Source organism: Cervus canadensis, chromosome 7, assembly GCF_019320065.1.
Source record: "Cervus canadensis isolate Bull #8, Minnesota chromosome 7, ASM1932006v1, whole genome shotgun sequence".
NCBI classification, from domain to species: domain Eukaryota; kingdom Metazoa; phylum Chordata; class Mammalia; order Artiodactyla; family Cervidae; genus Cervus; species Cervus canadensis.
The window spans coordinates 74130827-74152434 of record NC_057392.1 but is presented as its reverse complement, the minus strand read 5'-3'; the positions used below and the strand labels follow the sequence as shown (position 1 = coordinate 74152434).

Genomic DNA, 21608 nt, shown 5'->3' with positions numbered 1-21608 from the left:
TCCCCCAAGTCCCCAAATAAGCCAGATGAGCAAATTAAGAATAAAAATATGCCCTCTGGTATGTCACTGGAGAATAAACTAGAAAAACTCTGCTGGTACAGATACTGGAAACTAGCAGGTCACAGGCCGAAAGCTGCTCACAGGGATGTTCTTTTTTGTTCTGTGCAAGAGGTTTTCCTTTTTTGAACTTAAAAGATCTGTAACTGGACTATCACATTCCTTGTTTTTCCCATTGGTTCCTGATGGTTCTGGAATACACTTGTGTTTGAGACCTCTTGAGAGATACGTCCTTTGCATAATGTTTTGCTTTTATTTTCTAGTACAAATGTTGCCAATTCAGTGGGGACAGTATCAATTTTTTTAAGTTCTCTAGTAAATTATTTTGTTATCCTGTGGCTGAAACAACTTTGTTGTGGGGTGGGGGCGGGTGCGTGGGGGAAGGAATAATCTCATCAGATTCCATGAATGGAACCAGACTCATTTAATGCCAAATTTTTGATTCTTTGATTAATAATTTCTGAAAAAGTTTGAAATGTCTCAAAATTTAACAGAAACAGTTTGTGACTTGCTTGTATGTTAGGTATCTTGCTGTGATTTTGAGCTGTTAAGAGGATTGATATTATTAACTTTAATTCTGTTCAGGAGAGCTGTGGTTTGGAGCACGCAGGCCTGACTTTGACATACTGAATTCTAAACTGAGAGGAAAAACTTGAAAGTCTGCATTTTTAAACAGTTCCTTTGGTGATTTTGTTATACACTAAATCTTGAATATTGCTAAAATAAAGGATACATGTGGAACACTTAAATATTATTTGTTTGCATGCATGAGTGCTCAGTTCAGTCATGTCCAACTCTTTGTGACCCTGTTGTCTGTAGCCCACCAGGCTCCTCTGTCCACGGGGATTCTCCAGGCAAGAATACTGGAGCGGGTTGCCATTTCCTCCTCCACGGGATCTTCCTGACCCAGGGATTGAACCCACATCTCCTGCGTCCCTTTGCATTGGCAGGCAGATTCTTTACCAATGAACCCCTGGGAATCCTCACTAGTTGTTTAAATGTGGTTAATTTATAGAAAATTAGATCAATCAATGAAGTACCCTAAATTGGTCTTTTATGTGTAATACAATCACTTGGGTATCTAATTAAAAATGCAGATTCTCATTTAGTAGCTTTGGGATGGGACCTGAAATTCTACATTTCTAACAAGTTCCCAGGCGATGCCATTACAGTTGGCCCATTGACTCAGGTTGGTAGCAAAGCTCCACTTAACATAGGTTTATATGTTTTATATTTTTACATATTGAAACAGAAAAGTTTTATAATTTTCATGCAACTTGGAGAGATTCAAGAGATAGGGTTGTAGTTTACAATAAGAGTTCAGTAAATTTATTAAAAATTGAGTTTACTCGAGAGTTCTTTTTTCTATTACACATTATAGAAACATGCAGACTTCCTTTGCATATTAGAACACTTGAAATATAGTCTTTAAAAATATAAAGACATTTATAGGCAATGCCCACAAAAGAATGTATGAGTATCCAAGGACACAGTACTTAACATTTAATCTTTTACTACTTGTATATTCAGAAGACTTATAGTTTATTCATAAAGCTGAGGTTATTGGAGACCAGCGTTCTCATTTTCATTTATAATGTACACAGGCTGTTGATTCAGTATTGATATTCTGAGTTTGTGATGTTCTTTATTACCGTTTCCCTACTTCTTAAGCATTACCTATATTGTTATACCTCTGTAGCCATCAGTCAACTAAATGAGTTACCTATAAGGGACAGTAAACATCATTAGACAAGCATGTGGATTTTATAAAGTCCAAAATGCAATTTTCATTTGCTGATATAAGATTAAACTTTACCATTCAGAATGTTTACCTTAAAATATTTCAAAACAATTTAGATGTCCCGTAAATGAAAATGGAGTCTACCTTATTATTAGCATGTTTATGGAGGGCTTAAAAATAGAATATTTGATAGTACCAAGGTTTTCCTATTGTTTTGTCTTGTTTATAATTTCTTCAATATTTCCTTTCTATTGACAAATAAATCTTTTTTTAGTTTCTTTTTATTTAAATTGGGGCATAGGTGATTTACAATATTATATTAGTTTCAGGTATACATAATAATTCCAATTTTTTATAGCTTATACTCCATTTAAAGTTATTATGAAATACTGCCTATATTCCCAGTGCTATACAATATATCTTTGTTGCTTCCTTATTTGTACATAGTAGTTTTTACCTCTTCACCTCCTGACTTTATCTTACCCCTCCACTCTTTCCTCTCCCCATTGGTAACCACTAGTCTGTTCTCTACATCTGTAAGTCTGTTTCTTTTTCATTACATTCATTTATTTTATTTTTTAGATTCAACATATATGTGATAACATACAGTATTTGTCTTTCTCTTATTTTACTTAGCAGAATACCCTCTAGGTCCATCCTTGGTTTTGCAAATGGCAAAATTTCTTTCTTTTTATGGCTGAGTAATATTCCATACATGCACATATGCCACATCTTTGTTATCCATTCATCTATTGTTGGGCATTTAGACTGCTTCCATATCTTGGCTGTTGTAAATAATGCTACAATGAATCTTGGGGTGCATGTATCTTTTCAAATAAGAGTTTTCATTTTCTTAAGCTGTATGCACAGGAGTAGAATTACTAGATCACTTGGTACTTATATTTTTAGTGTTTTGAGGAGAAAAATTAAAAAGTATAGGCCAGTTTCATTTCCTTTAAAATGTGTGTTAGCACACAAACACATACACACACACATATGATGTGCACAGCCAGCTTACAAAAACTTCTTTATTTGTCTCATATCTGGGAGGAGGAAATCAACCACAATCACATATTTTCTGCTTTTACTTTAAATCATTTTTCCAGCTTCACTAAGGTATAATTGACAAATAAAATTGTATATATTTAAACTTTACAACACAATGATTTGATATACGTATACGTGTGATTAACACAACCAAGTTGATTAACAAATATATCACCTCGTATGGTTACCTTGTGTGTGTGTGTTTGTGTGTGTGTGGTGAGAATGCTTTAGATGTATTCTTTTAGCAAATTTCAAGCATACAATATAGTATTCTTAGCTGTGGTCACCATGCTGTGCATTAGACCTCCAGAACTTATGCATCTTATAACCCAAAGTTTGTATCTTTTGCTCAATATCTCCCTACTTACCCCCACCCCAGCATGTAAAACCACCATTCAACTCTCTGTTTCTATGAATTTGACTGTTTTGGGGGGGATTCCACATATAATTGATACCATACAGCATTTGTCTTCCTTTTTATGACTTATTTCACATAGCACAAGGCCCTCCAGGTTTATCCCTGTTATTATAAATAAGCCCCTCAGCCCTGGCAACCACCATTCTATTCAGTTTCTATGTACTCTTACTTTTTATTTTATTTATCTTTTATTTTTAGATTTTTCATTATGAGATCATACAGTATTTGTCTTTCTCTGTCTCTCTTATTTCACTTAGCATGGTGTCCTTCAGATTCATCCATGCTATTGAAAATGGCAGGATTTCCATCTTTTTATGACTGAATAATATTCCTTTGTGTGCATGTGTGTGTATATATATATATATATTTATATATATGTATTACACAGGAATACATACATTACACTTGTATATATATATATTTGTGTATATATATATATATATATGTGTGTGTGTGTGTGTGTGTTACACAGGAATACATATATTACATTTCTTTATCCATTCAAACATCAATGGATGTTTAGGTTATTTTATGCCTTTATGAATAATGCCTCAATAAATGCAGGAGTACAAATATCTCTTCAAGATACTAATTGCTTTTCCTTTGGATATATACTTTAGATATTAAGTCCTTGTCATATATGGTTTGCAAATAATATTTTCTCCCATTTTTTAGATTCCCTTTTCATTTTGTTGATGGTTACTTTTGTTCTACAGAAGCTTTTTAGTTTGATGCAATCCCATTTGTTGTTTTTGCTTTTATTACCTGTGATTTTGGTGTCATATCGAAAAAATGATGGCCAAGATCAAAATCAGGATCTTTCCCCCTATGTTTTGTCCTAAGAGAACAAACATAGAGAATATGAAACTTAGCTGCTTTGTTTCGTGTCTGCCAACTAAGTTATTCCTGAGGGAATTCTGAAGTCTCTACATGAACATAAAAATACCTCATGTAAAGAACTCCATCTTATGAAAACTGGGAGAGATATTTCCACAAAATAATCAGTTTACAGATAAAATATAGTTTAACATTAATAAGCTAAAAACTAAAGGTGCATCCTAAATATATTGGCTTCTGATTTTGATGAGACAAAGATGCACAGAGTTATGAAAAAAGATGTTTAGTTAATGAAAATAAAACTAATTGCAAATAAGATACATACTGTCCTTTGTCCAAATCTGGGCCTTATTATGAGTGAAATATAGATAAACTTTTCTTCTTGTTGAAGATTGCATAGATCTTTCTCTATTTGGGGGAAGATTGCATTATTATTTGTGACATATGGCATGTTCCAGAAAATGTCTCTTTAGCAGTCATCATAGCTACTGGCTGATATAGCAGTTTTTTCTCTTCCTCAAATAGAAGACAATGTTTCATCTCTCCCCTCTTCTGAAAGTTTCGTGATAATTCACAAACATACAAATCTGATATTTGTTCACACAGTTGCTCTTTGTCTGTTATTTAAGGAAAATTGCCAATGGAGAGCATATTCTTTTCCATATGATTGAGTCACCCCTGCTTCAAATATTTTCTGCTTAAGTATTTATAACCAGATTCCTATGGAAAAACACAGACCATGTGGCAGGAGAGAAAACCAAATTTAAACACCAGATCTGCCACTTACTAGATGTCTGTCTTTAGAACCAGTCGTTTAATTTTCATCTGTGTATTCAAATAGTAACATCTACTTCGTAGGGTTATCTGAGGATTAAATGATATAATGTGTATGAGGAATACAATAAGCACTTGACACAACAGTCAGTCATGAAAGGCTAGCTGTTAGCATTAACATGACCATATTGCAGCACTTCTAAGGCACGTCGTTTTTCAGATTTTAACGTTAAGAGAATGGAGTGATCAATGGTGTCTTACAATTGCTGGTGACGGTAACAGCCATGACTTAGATGGTATTGCTTGTGTACGCAGCAATCTTGTTACATGATGGCGGTCTAACTCTTGACTTCTCAGTCCACAAACCACGGAGAAAGAATCATAATGACTGTCTGAGGAAGCACTGTGAATTGTCTAAAAACTTTCCATTGATTTTTCTGTCAGATAAAGTGCCAGTTTCAAAACTTGTGAAACAGGTGTCAATAGCTTAAGGGAAAGTTCTAGAGACAAAAAGTGCACTCTGGGAATATCTGTGCCATGCCCCGAGCTCTTAATAGCAGGAAAAAATGGTGTGGGCAAACACAGACCTCAATCACAGCATAGGAAGTGACTTGGAGCTGGACTCTGTTGAAGAAACATTGTATTTTGTTCATATTTTCACTTTAAAATATTCATAAGTATGATCCATGATAAAACGTATTTAAATAAGTCTAAAAGATATACTTAATGTTTCAAATGAATTTGAAATACACCTTCTGTTTAATGTGTCATAGTTTAACTGAAAGCAGTTTTCTCCTTCTAAGCTTACATAAAACAAAGGGGTGTCCTAAAACTGATGTCTTGAATTGGACGAAATATATTATTCACAGCAAGGTTTGTGAAGGAATCATATTTGTTAAAGTACATAGTGAGTGGAAATGTTGTTGAATATAATTTTCAAAGGAGATTGCTTCCCAGACTTTTAAAAGAGGGGAGGGAGGCAGTGTGTGAGCAAGAGAAGGAAAAGGGGAGTAGAAGAACAAATATGCACAAGCTACCTGCAAATGGGAATTATTTTCAGCAAAATGACTCTACTGTATCTGAAGTAGACTGAACTTGGTCATTAAAAAACATCTGAAAGAAGAATTTTTCTGGCCTTCATCACACGGAAGTGAATGTTAATGACTGGAATATGTGTGAGGAGGGCAGGGTGGGAGGGTGGGAATATTGAATCTAGTTTTTCTTTTTTTCTTTTTCTAAAATTTACACCTCTTAATGTAGTTTAATGACATTCTCACCTTACATACTCTACATACTAATTAGAGGCAGTCCATGAGGAAGCTGATAAGTATCAGATTAAATGGCAGAGGTCTAATTTTGTCCTGAAAATTTTTTTCCTTCCAATAAAAACCTTTCTTCCAATAAGACTGTTTTTAATTAGCTGGTCTTAACCATTCACAGAAGCTATAATCACACAATACTTCGTTAGCGATGGAATTTTAATTTTTAATTTCATTGTCTGCATGGATCAATTTCTAGGGCATTTCCTATGTCATGATGCCGATGGAAGAAAATTTTAAATGAATGCTAGATCGTGGTATTTTTGAAAGAAAATATTCTTCTAATTGAAATTATCCAGAAGTATTTACTTGAACCAGATAAACTGGATTGCATTTTATTCATCTGACTTGTACTTCAAATAGTACTTACTGAGTTTTTTCATTAATATCTATTACATTAATAAAACTAAAACTCTTTAGCAAGAACTAAAGTCTTAGATTTTGACCTGGGCAAGTTTTAAAAGGGAAAATGACATGCCACAAGATGTCACTGTAATCCTAATAAACCAATAAGGGTAGTAACTGCTTTTATTTCAACATTAAAAGAAGTTAGGTGAGAGAAAACTCACAATAGGCACAAAGCAGGCGGTAATGTTACCATCTATCTTTTCAAATCTATACACAACTATAAAAAGTACACCTTGGAATGAGCCTCTGGTATTCAATGACAACTTTCATAGAATAGAATATGAATCTTTCATTCTTTTGAAATAAAATTGTCTTCATTTTTATGACAAAATTCTATCTAGCCTATTTCTGATGTAGATTTCAAGTAGAATAATACTTTGGACTGATTGGAAATAAAAACTCCAGGTTTAAGATCCACTGAAAGCTCTCTATACCAGTTCTATGATGCTTTTGATGTCTATGGAAGACTCCATTGCCAGCCAGAATGGAGATAAAAATGTGAGAAAAACACAGTGTGGGCCATTAAAAAAACGAAAAAAAAAAAAATCTCTCTGGGTAATATACTTGAGACAAAAATCATAAATGAACTACTCATTCTTGTTAACTTCCCTGTAGAAAATCTGATTCACATCCTACAGTCAAAGCACACAGATTAAAACGGCATCTATGAACCTCTGTTTCAACTATAGTGACAAACTCATGGGAAAAAGTGAGTTTAGTTGGTTATTTTACTGATAAAACAATCTGTCATTTATTAAAGAAAGTCCTTTTAATGCTCTGAACACGTAAAATGATACTGCATTCAGAAGTTTTATGCAGTAGTTACAAGGAACTGATTGTTTTGTATATGTTGATTTGGGGACATTTTTTAAAAAGTTGTCCCTTTTTTAAAAGGAGTGTTTCATCAGATACATTTTGAAACACAAATTCTTCCGTACACCTGAAACTAGTAAAATACTGTAAATAATTATACTTTAATTTTAAAAGTTACAAAAGCAACTCATAACCAGTTATGCGAAAGCCTTTCCACCAGTAACTTTGGTCATCACTTTTCTTTTACTAAAGTTTTTCCCATATGTATTCACTTAATTACTAATTTATCATGCTACAGAGAGCTACAAAGATGAATGAGACACAGAGCCGCCAGACTTTTAAGGTTCTTGATATCCAGCTGAAGAAGGCAACTCTATTAGCAGATGATGTTGGGGTAGGAGCTCATACTGGGTGCAGCTGAGGGCAGAGATAAAAAAGTGAGTTCCCCAAGAGGCAGATTAAAGAGGTCCAGTCTATATCAATCTCAAGCAGGAGGCAACGACCTTTAGATGGCTGCTTTTTGTTCACTAGATATGCTGATTTATTTTCCTCTACAATGAAAAAAAGACCTGCCAAAATGCATCATTTCAGCTTTCTTTCTGGTTTGATAAATTTACTTAACTCATCAAACCATTGTTAATGTGAAAGAAATGTAAGAGATTGTTTACTGGGAGATAGAAAACATCCCTAAAGAGAAGTTCTCTGAAGCAATGTTCATGTGGCTGCATAACCATATTGAATTCCACACTTGCTTGCTTCTGCACATAACTTACTGCAAAAAAAAGTGCGTGTCTATTGATCTCCTGGTCTGTAAAAAAGGAAAAGGTGAAAAAAATTAATGGAGAATAGAGATACAGCAAAGCTTAGGAGTTTGTCTTGTCAGCTAGAAGTTCTCTCCTCATTAGTAAAGCATGTTTTGATCCCCAAACCTAGTCTCTGGAGTTAGAAAAATGAGTTCTCCTCTGTAATAGCCACAGCTAGACCTTCCCTTTGGAAAGCCCCAGCACAGGCATAAACAGCCCCGTTGGCCTTCACATTCAGGGTCATTATTCCAGTGCTGGCACAGAAAGATCTCTGTGGTCAGAGCTTGTATATCATTACAAGGTGACAAAAGTTTCTAAGTGGTAGATTTAAAGCCATGGACAGCATACTAAAAAGCAAAGTCATTATTTTGTCAACAAAGGTCCGTATAGTCAACCTGTGGTTTTCCCAGTAGTCATCCAGTGCGGATGAGAGACCTGGTCCATAAAGAAGGCTGAGCACCGAAGAACTGATGCTTTCGAACTGTGATGCTGGAGAAGACTCCTGAGAGTCCCTTGGACTACAAAAAGATCAAACTAGTCAGTCCTAAAGGAAATCAACTCTGAATATTCATTGGCAGGACTGGTGCTGACGCTGAAACGCCAATACTTTGGCTACCTGATGTGAAGAGCTGACTCACTGGCAAAGACCCTGATGCTCAGAAAGACTGAAGGCAAAAGAAGAGGGTGGGAGAGGATGAAATGGTTAGACAGCTATCACTGACTTAACGGACATGAATTTGAGCAAACTCTGGGAGACATTGAGTGAAGGACAGGGAAGCTTGGTGTCCTGTCACCCACGTGGTTGCAAAGAGTCAGACACAACCTAGCAATTGAATAACAACAACAGATACGTGAGCTGTTTCTGGGCGATGACCTGGTTGGAAGTAAACAAGAACAAGTTCATTCTTTTGGTCTTCCAACTTTGGGTCAATCCCTTTCCAAAAATGTCACCAAAACCACCAATTCCTGGGCAACCCCTATAAGGGAGCCATGGAGTACAGTACCCACCTACTCACATCTGGCATTTGCATCTTTTGAACAGCTTCTTTGCTGTATGGGGGATAAACCTAAGTACAGGCAACCTAAACTAGGTCTGAGTTATTTCCATATCCATTCTGCAACCCCAACTATCTTCCTTGATCTGACCTGGCACCTGCTGTCTATTACTTCTTTTTTTGACTTAAAAAAAAAACTTTTTATTATTTGTATTTACAAAGTTGAATGTAAATGTTTTATCAGTCTTTAAGTGTGTGTTTTGTTTGTTTGTTTTAACTTTTTATTTTGTATTGGGGTATAGACAATAAAGAATCCACCTGCAAAGCGGGGTATTGAAGTTCACTCCCTGGGTTGGGAAGATTCCCTGGAGGAGGGCATGGCAACCCACACCAGTATTCTTGCCTGGAGAATCCCATGGACAGAGGAGCCTGGCAGGCTACAGTCCATGGGGTTGCAAAAAGTCAGACATGGCTGAGCGATTAAGCACAGCACACACAGCCGATTAACAATTTTGTCAGTTTCAGGTGAAGAACAAAGAGACTCAGTCATACATATATTAATACATGGATCCACTCTCCCCCCAGCTGCCCCCCATCCAGGCTGTTTATGGCTTTCTCTTAGAGTAAAAATGTCAGCTACTATCAAACAGAAGATATTTTCTTCAGAGAATTAGATTTTTAAAAATTAAAAAACAATTGGCAAAACAAAAAGCCTCAATAGCAAAAGAAAAAAAAAATCCCAAATCATCTGATTATAAAATAAGCAGAGGACCAGGGTAGATATTTTTCCAGAGAAAATATTCAGATGGCCAACAGGTACATGAAAAAATGTTTAACATTACTAATCCTCGGGGAAGTGCAAATCAAAACCTTTTAGAATGGCTGTCATCAAAAAGACAAGCAATAACAAGTATTGGCAAGGATATAGAGAAAAGGGAACACTATGCCTTCATAGGAATGTAAACTTGTGCAGCCACAATGGAAAGCAATATGGAGGCTTCTCAAAAAATTAAAATTAGAACTACTATGTGATTCAGCAATTCCACTTCTGGGCATATATCCAAAGGAAATGAAATCACTATCTCAAAGAGATAACTGTGCCCGCATATTCACTATAGCATTATTTACCATAGCCAAAACATGGAAACAACTTTAAGTACCCATGGATGGATGACTGGATAAAGAAAAGGTAATATATTATTCAGCCATAAAAATCCAGGAAATCCTGCCATTTGCTACAACATGGATGGTCCTTGATGGCATTATGCTAAGTGAGATACTATATGATATCACTTATATGTGGAATCCAAAACAATTGAACTCTTAGAGAATAGATTGGTTGCTGCCAGAGGCCAGGGTTTGGGGGAGTGGAGGTTGAAGGTGGTCAAAAGATATCCCCAAAGTCAACAGTTCATAGGAAAAGATATGACTAGCTCTATGACAAAAAATGACTACTTTTCACCACTGTTTTATTTTCTCCTGGTGTTAGCAGAGGAGGGTCTGGAGACTACTCCTCCCATGGGCCTCCATTGTTAAAGAGGCAAAGAAGAATCTGAGGTCTTATCCACTGTAAGAGAATGTACTGAAGATAAGGAAAGAGACAACAGAGACAACACCTCAAGAAAGAGATGGGCTTGGCCACGGGAGGCAATGGCCCCAGAGAGCTGGAGTGCAGAGTTTTTAAGGCAAGGTTATTTGCATAATCCAGGAGGTCATTGACTGACAGTCTTGATTGACAGCTGCAGGTTATGTAACAAGAGGCTCCACTCTGCACGTCCTTCCCATAATTCGGTCTGTTATACTTAGATGCATGTATTCATGGAATATTTATGAACATTTAATGAGTACAATGGCCGCCAAAGATTACCTAAGTACATGACAGTGTGAGGTGTGTGCATATACCAGAGTAAGGAAAATCCTGCCAGTCAGTCAGTGGGGGGTTTTTTCCAGTCCCCTATTTTGGAGTACTGATGCGGGCATATCTGGGGTGGGTTTGGTGAGTAGCTTGGTAGGATTAGGTGGCCATTGAATGTTTAGCCAATGGGGTCACCTGTTTTTGCTTGTAGCTAACTTTCTGCCTAACACTCCGAACCCAGCAAATCCCAGCTTGCCCCAGTTATGTGCAGTCAGGTAACTAAATTTTGGTCAGCTCTTTCTCTCCCCTTATCTGTTGACTGGGTGCAGAATATCTCCAGAATATCTCAGGCCTTCAGAGCTGGAAGAACCCCAAGAGGGATGGAGCTTGATTTCCTGAGCTGCCGCTTGTAGAGGAGATGTCCAGAAAAGCCATGAGACCAGGAAGACGCATTTGACCTGTGCAGGAGAAAAAACTAAAATATGTATAGTTGAGTCACTAAATTTGAGTTTGTTTATTATAGCAGTTTGCCTACTGTGACTTTTCTAAGCATACATATGACTGATTTATTCTTATAAGCATGCTGTATACCTTTACACTTTTTTCCATTTTTCTTTTCCTTGACATTTTGTCAAAATAATACACACATAGTGTACTTACTCCAGATACCAATGTGGTCTCCAATCAACATATTTATTTTACATTAATGTTTGATCATTATGAGGTTGCTTTCATTAGAAACTGAATAGAGTTCCCCTGGTGGCTCAGATGGTAAAAGAAACTGTTGAACAATGCAGGACACTATTTTCAGGAAGGATTTTCAAAGGCTGGCACCTTGTGCAACCCCCTTGCACAAGCCTACTATGTCAACTAATAACTATTGATAGGATTTTTACCACTTCTCTATTTTTGATTCTAAGAGAAAAGTATTTGAAATAGCTCTTCGTTTCCTGAACCAGTCAGTCCCAGGACACTCCGTCTTTTGCCTGATTATCTTTCTCAGGAACTTCAGACTGCACTGAAGAAGATACCTGACTGGTAGATCACCCTCCAGCACCCTCAGGCCAAGGCTGTCACAGGTATTGACAACCCTTATGCTGGAATCACGATGGCCAGGAGAAATATCAATAACCTCAGATATGCAGATGACACCCCCTTTATGGCAGAAAGTGAAGAGGAACTAAAAAGCCTCTTGATGACAGTGAAAGAGGAGAGTGAAAAAGTTGGCTTAAAGCTCAACAGTCAGAAAACTAAGCTCATGGCTTCTGGTCCCATCACTTCATGGGAAATAGATGGAGAAACAGTGGAAACAGTGGAAACAGTGGCTGACTTTATTTTTGGGGGCTCCAAAATCACTGCAGATGGTGATTGCAGCCATGAAATTAATAGACGCTTCCTCCTTGGAAGGAAAGTTATGACCAACCTAGATAGCATATTAAAACGCAGAGACATTACTTTGCCAACAAAGGTCTGTCTAGTCAAGGCTACGGTTTTCCCAGTAGTCATGTATGGATGTAAGAGTTGGACTGTGAAGAAAGCTGAGCGCTGAAAAATTGATGCTTTTGAACTGTGGTGTTGGAGAAGACTCTTGAGAGTCCCTTGGACTGCAAGGAGATCCAACCAGTCCATCCGAAAGGAAATCAGTCCTAGCTGTTCATTGGAAGGACTGATGCTGAAGCTGAAACTCCAATACCTCGGCCACCTCATGCTAAGATTTGACTCGTTGGAAAAGACCCTGATGCTGGGAGGGATTGCGGGCAGGAGAAGGGGACAACAGAGGATGAGATGGCTGGATGGCATCACTGACTCAATGGACATGAGTTTGAGTAAACTCCGGGGGTTGGTGATGGACAGGGAGGCCTGGCGTGCTGCTATTCATGGGGTCGCAGAGTCGGACACGACTGAGTGACTGAACTAAACTAACTGATTCCCCTCTCATCTCTTATCAGGTCTGAGCCACCAAGAAAAGCAGCCCGGCAGGATAATAAGGTATCCTATTCATGAATATTTATTCACTTATCGATTTATTCATCTTTTCACTGATCACCTTCCAGCTCTGTGAAGTCACAGAGAAGCCAGAGAGCTTGGCTCAGACCTTACCCTCAGAGAGCTTACACTTACAGAAGGAGGTGGAGACAAATGTCCACTAAGGCAGTTAAAAGCCTTAAGAGATATGTGATAGAGGAACGCTCAGGAGTGGGTATCTGTTAAAATTAGGTCATGCAAACTTTCGATTTGTGCATTTTATTGCATGCAATGTAAGACTTTTAAAAAACATTGTCTAAAAAGGAGCCTATTAAAGCATTTTTTAAAATAGCATTTGTTATTAGCCTTCTGCTGTAAGAAACACTTCCTGTAGATTCATTTTCATGCTGCATTTATTTAAATATATTTTCCTGTTATTTTGATTTTTAGTTTGGATCTTTATTTTCTCTAAAAAATCAAGATGTTTACTGATCTTTTATAAACTAACCTACTTTGGGAGTATTTATGGCATTCTCATTTCACAGGCATAACACAAATTAAAACAGTGCTAAGATACTTTGAAAATATAACATGCAGTGGAAGCTCCAAGTGATAACAGAGCAGATGAGGAGACTTGCAGGCAATTAGTAGTTTTGTGTGCCTTTCTCCACCAAGAGACAGAGTTCAAGCTGTCAATATAAGAACTCAGCTCTGAATTCTTAAGTTTCAAAATCAAAACAGAATTGATGAAATCCCAAAACCCCAAATGTCAAGCAAAAACAAATAAAAGCAATAGCCTAAAACAAACAATCTGCCCCAAATATTATAAGTGGCAATGATAAAAATAGAGCAAATTTTAATAAAAGTTTAGGAAAATAATAGATCACTGAATATGACCTTTGAAAGATATTTTAAAATTGATTTTTAAAAATAAATAGTTCTATTTTTAAAGTTCTAAAATCATGACACATTTAGTAGATACAATTATCAAGTAATAATTTACCTGGTATTAAGACTGTGCATGTTTACAAGGTAGACCTTAAAAGTTTTGCAAGTATGAAAAGAATATAATCAGAGTTCCTCTAATGGTGACTATTCAGCTTTGATCCTGGCCAAGAACACTTTTTATTTCACTGTTTTAAAGAAAATATGACCACAGCTAGGTTCTGACATGAGACACAAATGTGGCAACGTAAGCATTATGGACACTTAGCCTGTGCACACCTCAGGAGCAGAATTTTTATCTTTGTGTGTTTTGCAACTAGCCCTTAAAGGCCTCCCAGGATGCCTAATTTATTCTAAGGGAATGGAAGTACAAACGTTTTCTGCTAGTAGTTCTTCCCCACCCATGGCCCCCATATAATCAATTATTTGCACTTAAAGAGAACCTGGTTCAACTTTGCATTTTTATAGTTGAAGAAAAAGAGACCCCAACAAGTGCAGTTCTTGCTGGACTTAACCATTATTATCAACTTCACCATTGTGTTGACACTTGCATTCTCTGCGCTGGCCACTATGCTTTATATATTGCACCATATCATCCTCTTACTCCTGGGTGCTGTTTTCATTTTCATTTATCAATAAGGAAACTGATGCCCGAAACATTGTATACTGTGCTCAGGATCACTCAGCTAAAATGTCAGTCATGGGGCTTCTTTCTTCAGAGCCAGCATTCTGAATCATTGAACCAACTGCTTGTTGGTTGTGGAACCCCAGAATCCAAGCCTCAGGACTTCCAAGTATAGTTGGTATAGTTATTAAACAACTTGCCACATTTTAGGCATTCAGAGATGCTGCTAAGCAAATGAATGAATGAAAATTAAATGCATAAAACATAGTGCTTTGTCATCATAAATTTATCTGTGGCAAATTTTCACCAACACATTTGAAGGAGTGGTTCCATCCATATAATTAGTTAGACATCAGTTTCAAGATTATCTTTCAACAATTACCTGTACATTACAATCACTATGTTGACAGAAAATAAAATATAAAGTAGTTCAGAGAGGGAAAATGTGTGCTATCTGTTAAGAAGTTGTGATTTGAGAACATGGCTGAGATATCTGAGTGTACCTTGAAGAAAATAAGAATAAATATAAAGAAATTATCAATGATAAAACTGAAACTCTAACATTTTAAAAGAATTAATATAACATCAATTGTTTGAAATTTCTAATAAAAATCTATGTAGAATATAATAATAATATTTATGTAAAACATATCCATATTTCCCTAAATGGGAGCTGATTTCTATTCTAAAATAGTGCCATCTGATACTTCTTTATTGAAGCTTCAATGTCATCTAGCAGGTATTGAATGAAAGGGACAGCAAAGCATACAAGAATCTGTTGTAATCTACCAAAATTATGTCTCAGATTTTCTAGGAAAATACCAATTTAAAAGAGATATTCTGCCCACACTACTTTGTATAAAACACCCAAGTGTTTCTGAAATTTCCAAGTTTTGATGACAACATGCCCTGTCCTAGACGTTTTGTCAAAGCCAAAAATCAATAGATTCAATATCAACTTATTTAATTAATATTTACTGGCCATCTATTATATGCCAGTCCTCAAGAATAGAGGAGTGAGAATTAGTCCTACCTCTAAGTTCAGAAAAATAGGTAGTTTTATGTCAACTTGATGGTAAATTGTACATTAAAATTCAGTTGACCTTTAAAAAAGGCTAAAACTGTCTCTTTCTGCTGGATGTGTGACTGCCTAGGAAGCTTCCATCACAAAGAAGCTAAAATAGTTTTTTCCTTCTATGCTCTTTTTAGTATTTCAGAGAGGAAATGGTTTTTTAAAATTTAAAGTGAAAAAATTATAAGTCATTATAAGTTTAAATAGAATTTACCTTTATATAAGGGGAATTTATACAGGAATATTTACATTTTAGTGGCAAAATCAGATAATCCCTGCAAGATATCACAGCCAATGTATTATTTGAATTTCATCATGTAATATTTTTTAGTAGTGCTCAGTAATCTCAATATTTTTGTGATTTTTAAAAGATAGTATCTATTTGTTTGTATAAAATATGAACTGGTTATTTCAGAGTCATACAATTTAACACCATATATCATGGAGGAATATGAAAAAAATCTCAAAAACATAGCATTGAACAAAGTTTCTATAAAATTTTAAGCCACACAGAACAGTACCGTATAGTACTAAATGGATGTACACAGTAAAAATATAAAACTCTGTGATGATTGGAAAGATAAGAAATGAGATCAAACAAGGGTATCCAAGGGAGGAAGATATCAAATGTATGTGTCCAACAGTCCAACAATTACCAGCAAGTAGAAGTGATTTTAGGGCTCATCTGCCTTTCCTCAAGCGTCCCAGTGCTGTCTGTAGTCCAATGTCAAGAAGTGGTTGTTTCCTATCATTTAAATTTTTAAGTTGTTTAATCCTCTTATTTCCTTATGGTTAGAAGTGCAAGTATTAATTAATTCTGAAAAATAACCTAAAAGAAGGAAAGAAGGAGGAAAGGGAAGGGAGGAATAAAGTTGACATGGTAAAAAAGTTGTTAAGACTTGGCACTTTGAGTTTCCAGTTCTGGGATGGTTGTTATGTTATACTCCACACTTTTCTGTAGGTTTGAACTATGTCATAATTTTATAAATTAGTTAAGATAGAAATAAGAACATTTAAAAACTTTCTGACAAGCCAAAGGAAAAACAAATTTTCACTATTCTTCCACCATTAAGTCTACCATCTAGAAATAACCACTGCTACATTGTGGTTGTGTATTCTATAGTCATATGTATGGGAAATGACGCCATGCTTTTCATTACCATTTAAAAAGTTATGCTATACATCTATTTTCAGAATATTAAATGCTTATTCTTACATCTTTCCTGAATGGCATTTCATTATGTGTCTATAACATACTTTATTTAATCAATCCTCCCTTCCTGAAAATGTAGGCTGTTTTAATTTTCATAATTTTAAATAATGCTTTAATGAATATTCTTGGATATGTATTCTTATTCATAACTGTGATAATATCCTTGTATATAGAATTGTAAGTAAAATTTATGGGATTAATCATGTTTTGAAATTGCTTTCCAAAAAGATTATATTAAGTTATATCAACAGACTATGTGACAGCCCACGCACTCAGAGTAGCATCTATTATTTTTTAAACATCTCCAATAATTACATAAAGTGGAATTTTACTCTTTTAGAACATATTTCATGCCTTTTGTCTATACCTTAACTAGACATTTATCTGTTTTAATAGTTCTGTAAGATTTTGGTATTAAACACAATATTTTCTCATATGTTGTAAATATTTTTCCATGTTATGTTTTGCCTTTTATTTTGGTTTAGAGTGTTTTTAATATCTCATATTTTGTAAAGTTATATCTATCAATATTTCTCTTTATGTTTTTTCATATATATATATATATATATATATATATATATATATATAAGATCACTTATGTAATTGTTACCATTTCTGATTCATTTCTATTTCATTTTGATATTCAACCCATATGGAGTTTAATAGTATATTTGGCCATATGGTGCTAGGATCTATTTTATTATAGATTATTACAAATAATTGATCAACTGTTTCAAAAGCATTCATTGAGTAATCCAGACTTAACCTGCAAACTTAAACTTTTTTCAATACTTAATTTTTATATTTCCAGTTTGTGAATTCTGTATTTTCTTCCAATATTCAGACCAAATATCAGTCCACAAAAAGATATATTTTTAATACAGTTTTGAAAAAACTTTAAGAATAGGTTTGTGTTAAAATTTTTAACACAAACGCATTGTGGTAAAACTAATGCAATCTATATAACTTAAATTATTGGTTTTTCTTACTTTCACTGATCTTAGAATTCTAGTCTTACTCATGCCTAAAGAAGAAAAAAGTACTGAAACACGATCTATTGGTTACTGACACCTAGAACAATTATACCAAGAATCCCAGGAATCTGAACTCATAATGAAAATAATTAAAATATACTAAGCACAAAGACAGACGATACTGGCTTAAATGTTAGTAACAGGAAATCACAAAGCTGGAATATATTAGCCTTGACTTAAGCTACTGTATATTATCATTTAAGAGATTATCCAAGTTTTACATCCCTATGATTTGTTTCTCCTTTGGGTCAGTGGATAGAACGAAAATTCATAGGACATGATCTGAACATTCTTATTCTTATCCTTTTTCTTGCCCAGCCCACACAGAAGAAGTACCTGCACTCATATGTTACCCCTTCTCAAATTACATGGAATAGGCTGCTATGACCATGGCAGAGAGAATGTTCGTAAGGTATTTCTTCATTGGACAAGCATCCCTGAGCCTTAAGATCTTTTTCATCAACTGTACTGTGTGTATGTGTTAGTGGCTCAGTCATGTCCGATTCTTTGTGGTGCCATGGACTGCAGACCGCCAGGCTCCTCTTTCCATGGAGTTCTCCAGGCAAGAATACTGCAGTGGGTAGCCATTCCCTTCCCCAGGAGATCTTCCTGACCCAGGAATTGAACCTGGGTCTCTTGCATTGCGGGCAGATTCTTTACCATCTGAACCACCAGGGAAGCAATGTGTACAATTTAACTGATAAAAAATGTATGGATGATTAGGCTGAATCTGCTCCATAGATGATTAGGGCTGAATTTCAGCCCTTATCTTTCTAGCTTTCTAGAAAAGTTAATTTTGCTGTATTAGAAATTTTTCAAATTGGAGTATAATTCCTTACAATGTTGTGTGGGCGTCTGCCGTGCTAACTGTACACATGTATCTCCTCCCTCCTGAGCTTCCCTCCCACCTGCCTGACCCCACGAGGTCATCACAGAGCACAGAGCTTAGCCCCTTGTGCTATCAAGCAGCTTCTCCCCAGCTATCTGTTTTACAGATGGTAGCGTATGCATGTTAATACTACTCTCTCAATTTGTCCCACCCTCTCCTTCCCATGTCCACAAGTTCACTCCCCACATCTGTGTCTCTGCCCTGCAAATAGGTTCATCAGTACCATTTATTCTACACCAAACTTGAGAGAGAATAATTATGATAAGCTACCATGTGTCCATCACTGAATTTCAGAAACTGTCGACATTTTGTGATTTTTGTCTCAATAGTCTTGTGATTTCTGTCTCAACACCTCCCTCCTTTTCTTCAGATAACACGTTCTCCTAGTTTCCTTTTTATTCCTCTGGGAGCTGTTTCTCAGTCTTTTCTTTAAATTGTGTTTCCCCTTACACGCAACAACTCCCACAGCTTTATTTACCAGCTCCTAAATTCATATGTCTGGCTCAGATATCTGTAAGAGAGAATACTAAATGCAATGTGACTGAGTGTAACCCATCATCTTTCATCTTCTCCTCAGTTCAGTTCCTCATTTCATGCCTCAAGAAATGATATATCTGTCTAATTATTTATTCCAGAAACAGAGATATGATTCTTAATAATCCTCTCTTTCACAATAAATTATCAAATTACTCAAGTCGGTCTCCTAAATGCTTTTCAAATATGTCTACTTCTTTCCATCTCCATTGTCAACACAATGAACACTGTCTGATGAAATGTAACGTAATCCATACATGCAAGTCACCCATGTAATTTTATATTTTCTAGTAGTTAAAAAGGTAAAAAGAAATAGATGAAATTAAATTTAATAAGGTATATTAACTCAATATATCCAAAGTATTATCATTTTTAAGATGTAATGAATCTAAAATATTGTTAATGCAGTATTTACATTCTTTTTTTTTTTCCTTACTAGTTCTTTGGAATCTGATAAGTACTCTATACTTACAGCACACTGTCGTTTGGACAAATCACATTTCACAAGTGCTCAGTAGCCACCTGTGGCTAATGCCTCCCATATTGGTCTGAGCAACTCTAGTCCAACCTCTGACCATCTCTTTTTGTAGGTTCTGTTAGTGAACTTCAACCATGCCCACTTGGTACCCTTTCAGTTCATTCTTCATGGGAAGCCAGAGTAATTTTTTCTCCATGCAAAACTGCTTTTATGAGTAAGCTTAAATCCTTTAGTGACTTCCCATTTTTCCCTTTGGCTAAAATTTGAAACTCCCAACATAACCCACCACACTTTCTACAATCTGATCCCATTTGATATCTCCAATCTGTGTATTTCAAAGATTTTTTTCATTTCATAGCCTCCATACAAGCTTGAAATATTTTTGCTCCTATCAGCCTTAATTCTTAAAGCATAACTTACAGAAATTTTCTTTGATACCCCTTTCCTCTTGCTTCCCCCAGAACAGTTGAGAATTCCAATTACATAGCCTTACTACATACAGTACATTTATGTTATTAATTGTTCAAAGTAGGCCTCCCATTCTTTTTGTGTGTTTGTTTGTTTTGGCAGGCACTGCAGAGCATGTGGGATCTTACTTCCCCAACCAGGGATGGAACCCACCCATGGAACCCAACCCCTGCACTAGGAGCGCAGAGTCTCAACCACTGGATGACCAGGGAAGTCCCAGTCCTCTCATTCTTCTTCATCTTTATTTTCTGGCATCAATAACAATGTTTAGCAGTGAATAAATAAATATTGAATGTGTGAATTTGACCCTCTTAGCATTATTCAAGAGAATAATGAGAAATAATGAGAAAAAGTCAAGGTTGTCATGATCAGATTAGATCAGTTGACATCCCTGGGCTAGGGGATGGACTCTTCTTTCTTGAGCACAAACCTACTCCATTCTTGAAGAAAATTAATGTTCTGCTGAGATGAAAAAGAGGAAAGAGGTGGCTACTGGGTAGGCCACCAATATCATCTAATAGAATTTCCAATTTACCATTGTGATAGACTGCTCACCTACTTTGGCTTACATTAGCACTGAGAAAAACAAAGAAGAGCCATCTGGAGATAAATTTGTGGATGGAGGAGTTTTTTGTTTTGAGCTGTAAAAATAAAGAGGAAGAAATACTATTTTTGTCAGGGTTCACCAAAGACACAAAACCAATAGGATATATAAAGATACATAAAGAGAGCTATTATAAGAATTGACTCATGTGGTCATGGAGCCTGAGAAGTCCCACAGTCTGCTGTCTGCCAACTGGAGAACCAGGAAAGCTGATGATATAATACAATCTGTGTTTGAAGGCCTCAGAAACAAGAGCTGTGTTGTCCAAGCACCGGAGAAGATGGTCATCCTAGCTCAAGAAGAAGGAGAGAGAATTTGCCCTTCTTCTGCCTTTTGTCCAGTCAAAAAGGGACTGAGGACATCCCTTAATCCAGTCACGTGGACACATAAAGTTAACCAACACACATGAATTATTAACCAGTATTCACAAACATTTTCTTGCATCACTGCATTTGGTCCTCCCAATAATTCTGGACAACTTCATTAACTTGGCATTATTACTATTATGCCTAATTTATAAACAGTGAAAGTGAAAATCACTCAGTCATGTCCTACTCTTTGTGAACCACCCATGGACTGTAGCCCACCAGGCTCCTCTATCCATGGAATTCTCCAGGTAAAAATACTGGAGTGGGTTGTCATTTCCTTCTCCAGGGAATTTATAAAAGAGAAGTCGCAAATCAGGAGGATTCAGTGATTTGTCCAAGGGAATTT

At 36.0% G+C, this 21608-nt stretch overlaps 1 long non-coding RNA gene across 1 annotated transcript; it reads left to right on the top strand.

Annotated features, from left to right (window-relative positions):
* Positions 1–13013: 13013 nt before the first annotated feature.
* LOC122445096 lies at positions 13014–20568 on the top strand. Its single transcript, XR_006270449.1, has 3 exons — positions 13014–13056; positions 18240–18333; positions 20393–20568. It is a non-coding gene; the product is annotated as an uncharacterized LOC122445096 (long non-coding RNA).
* The last annotated feature ends 1040 nt before the right edge of the window (positions 20569–21608 follow it).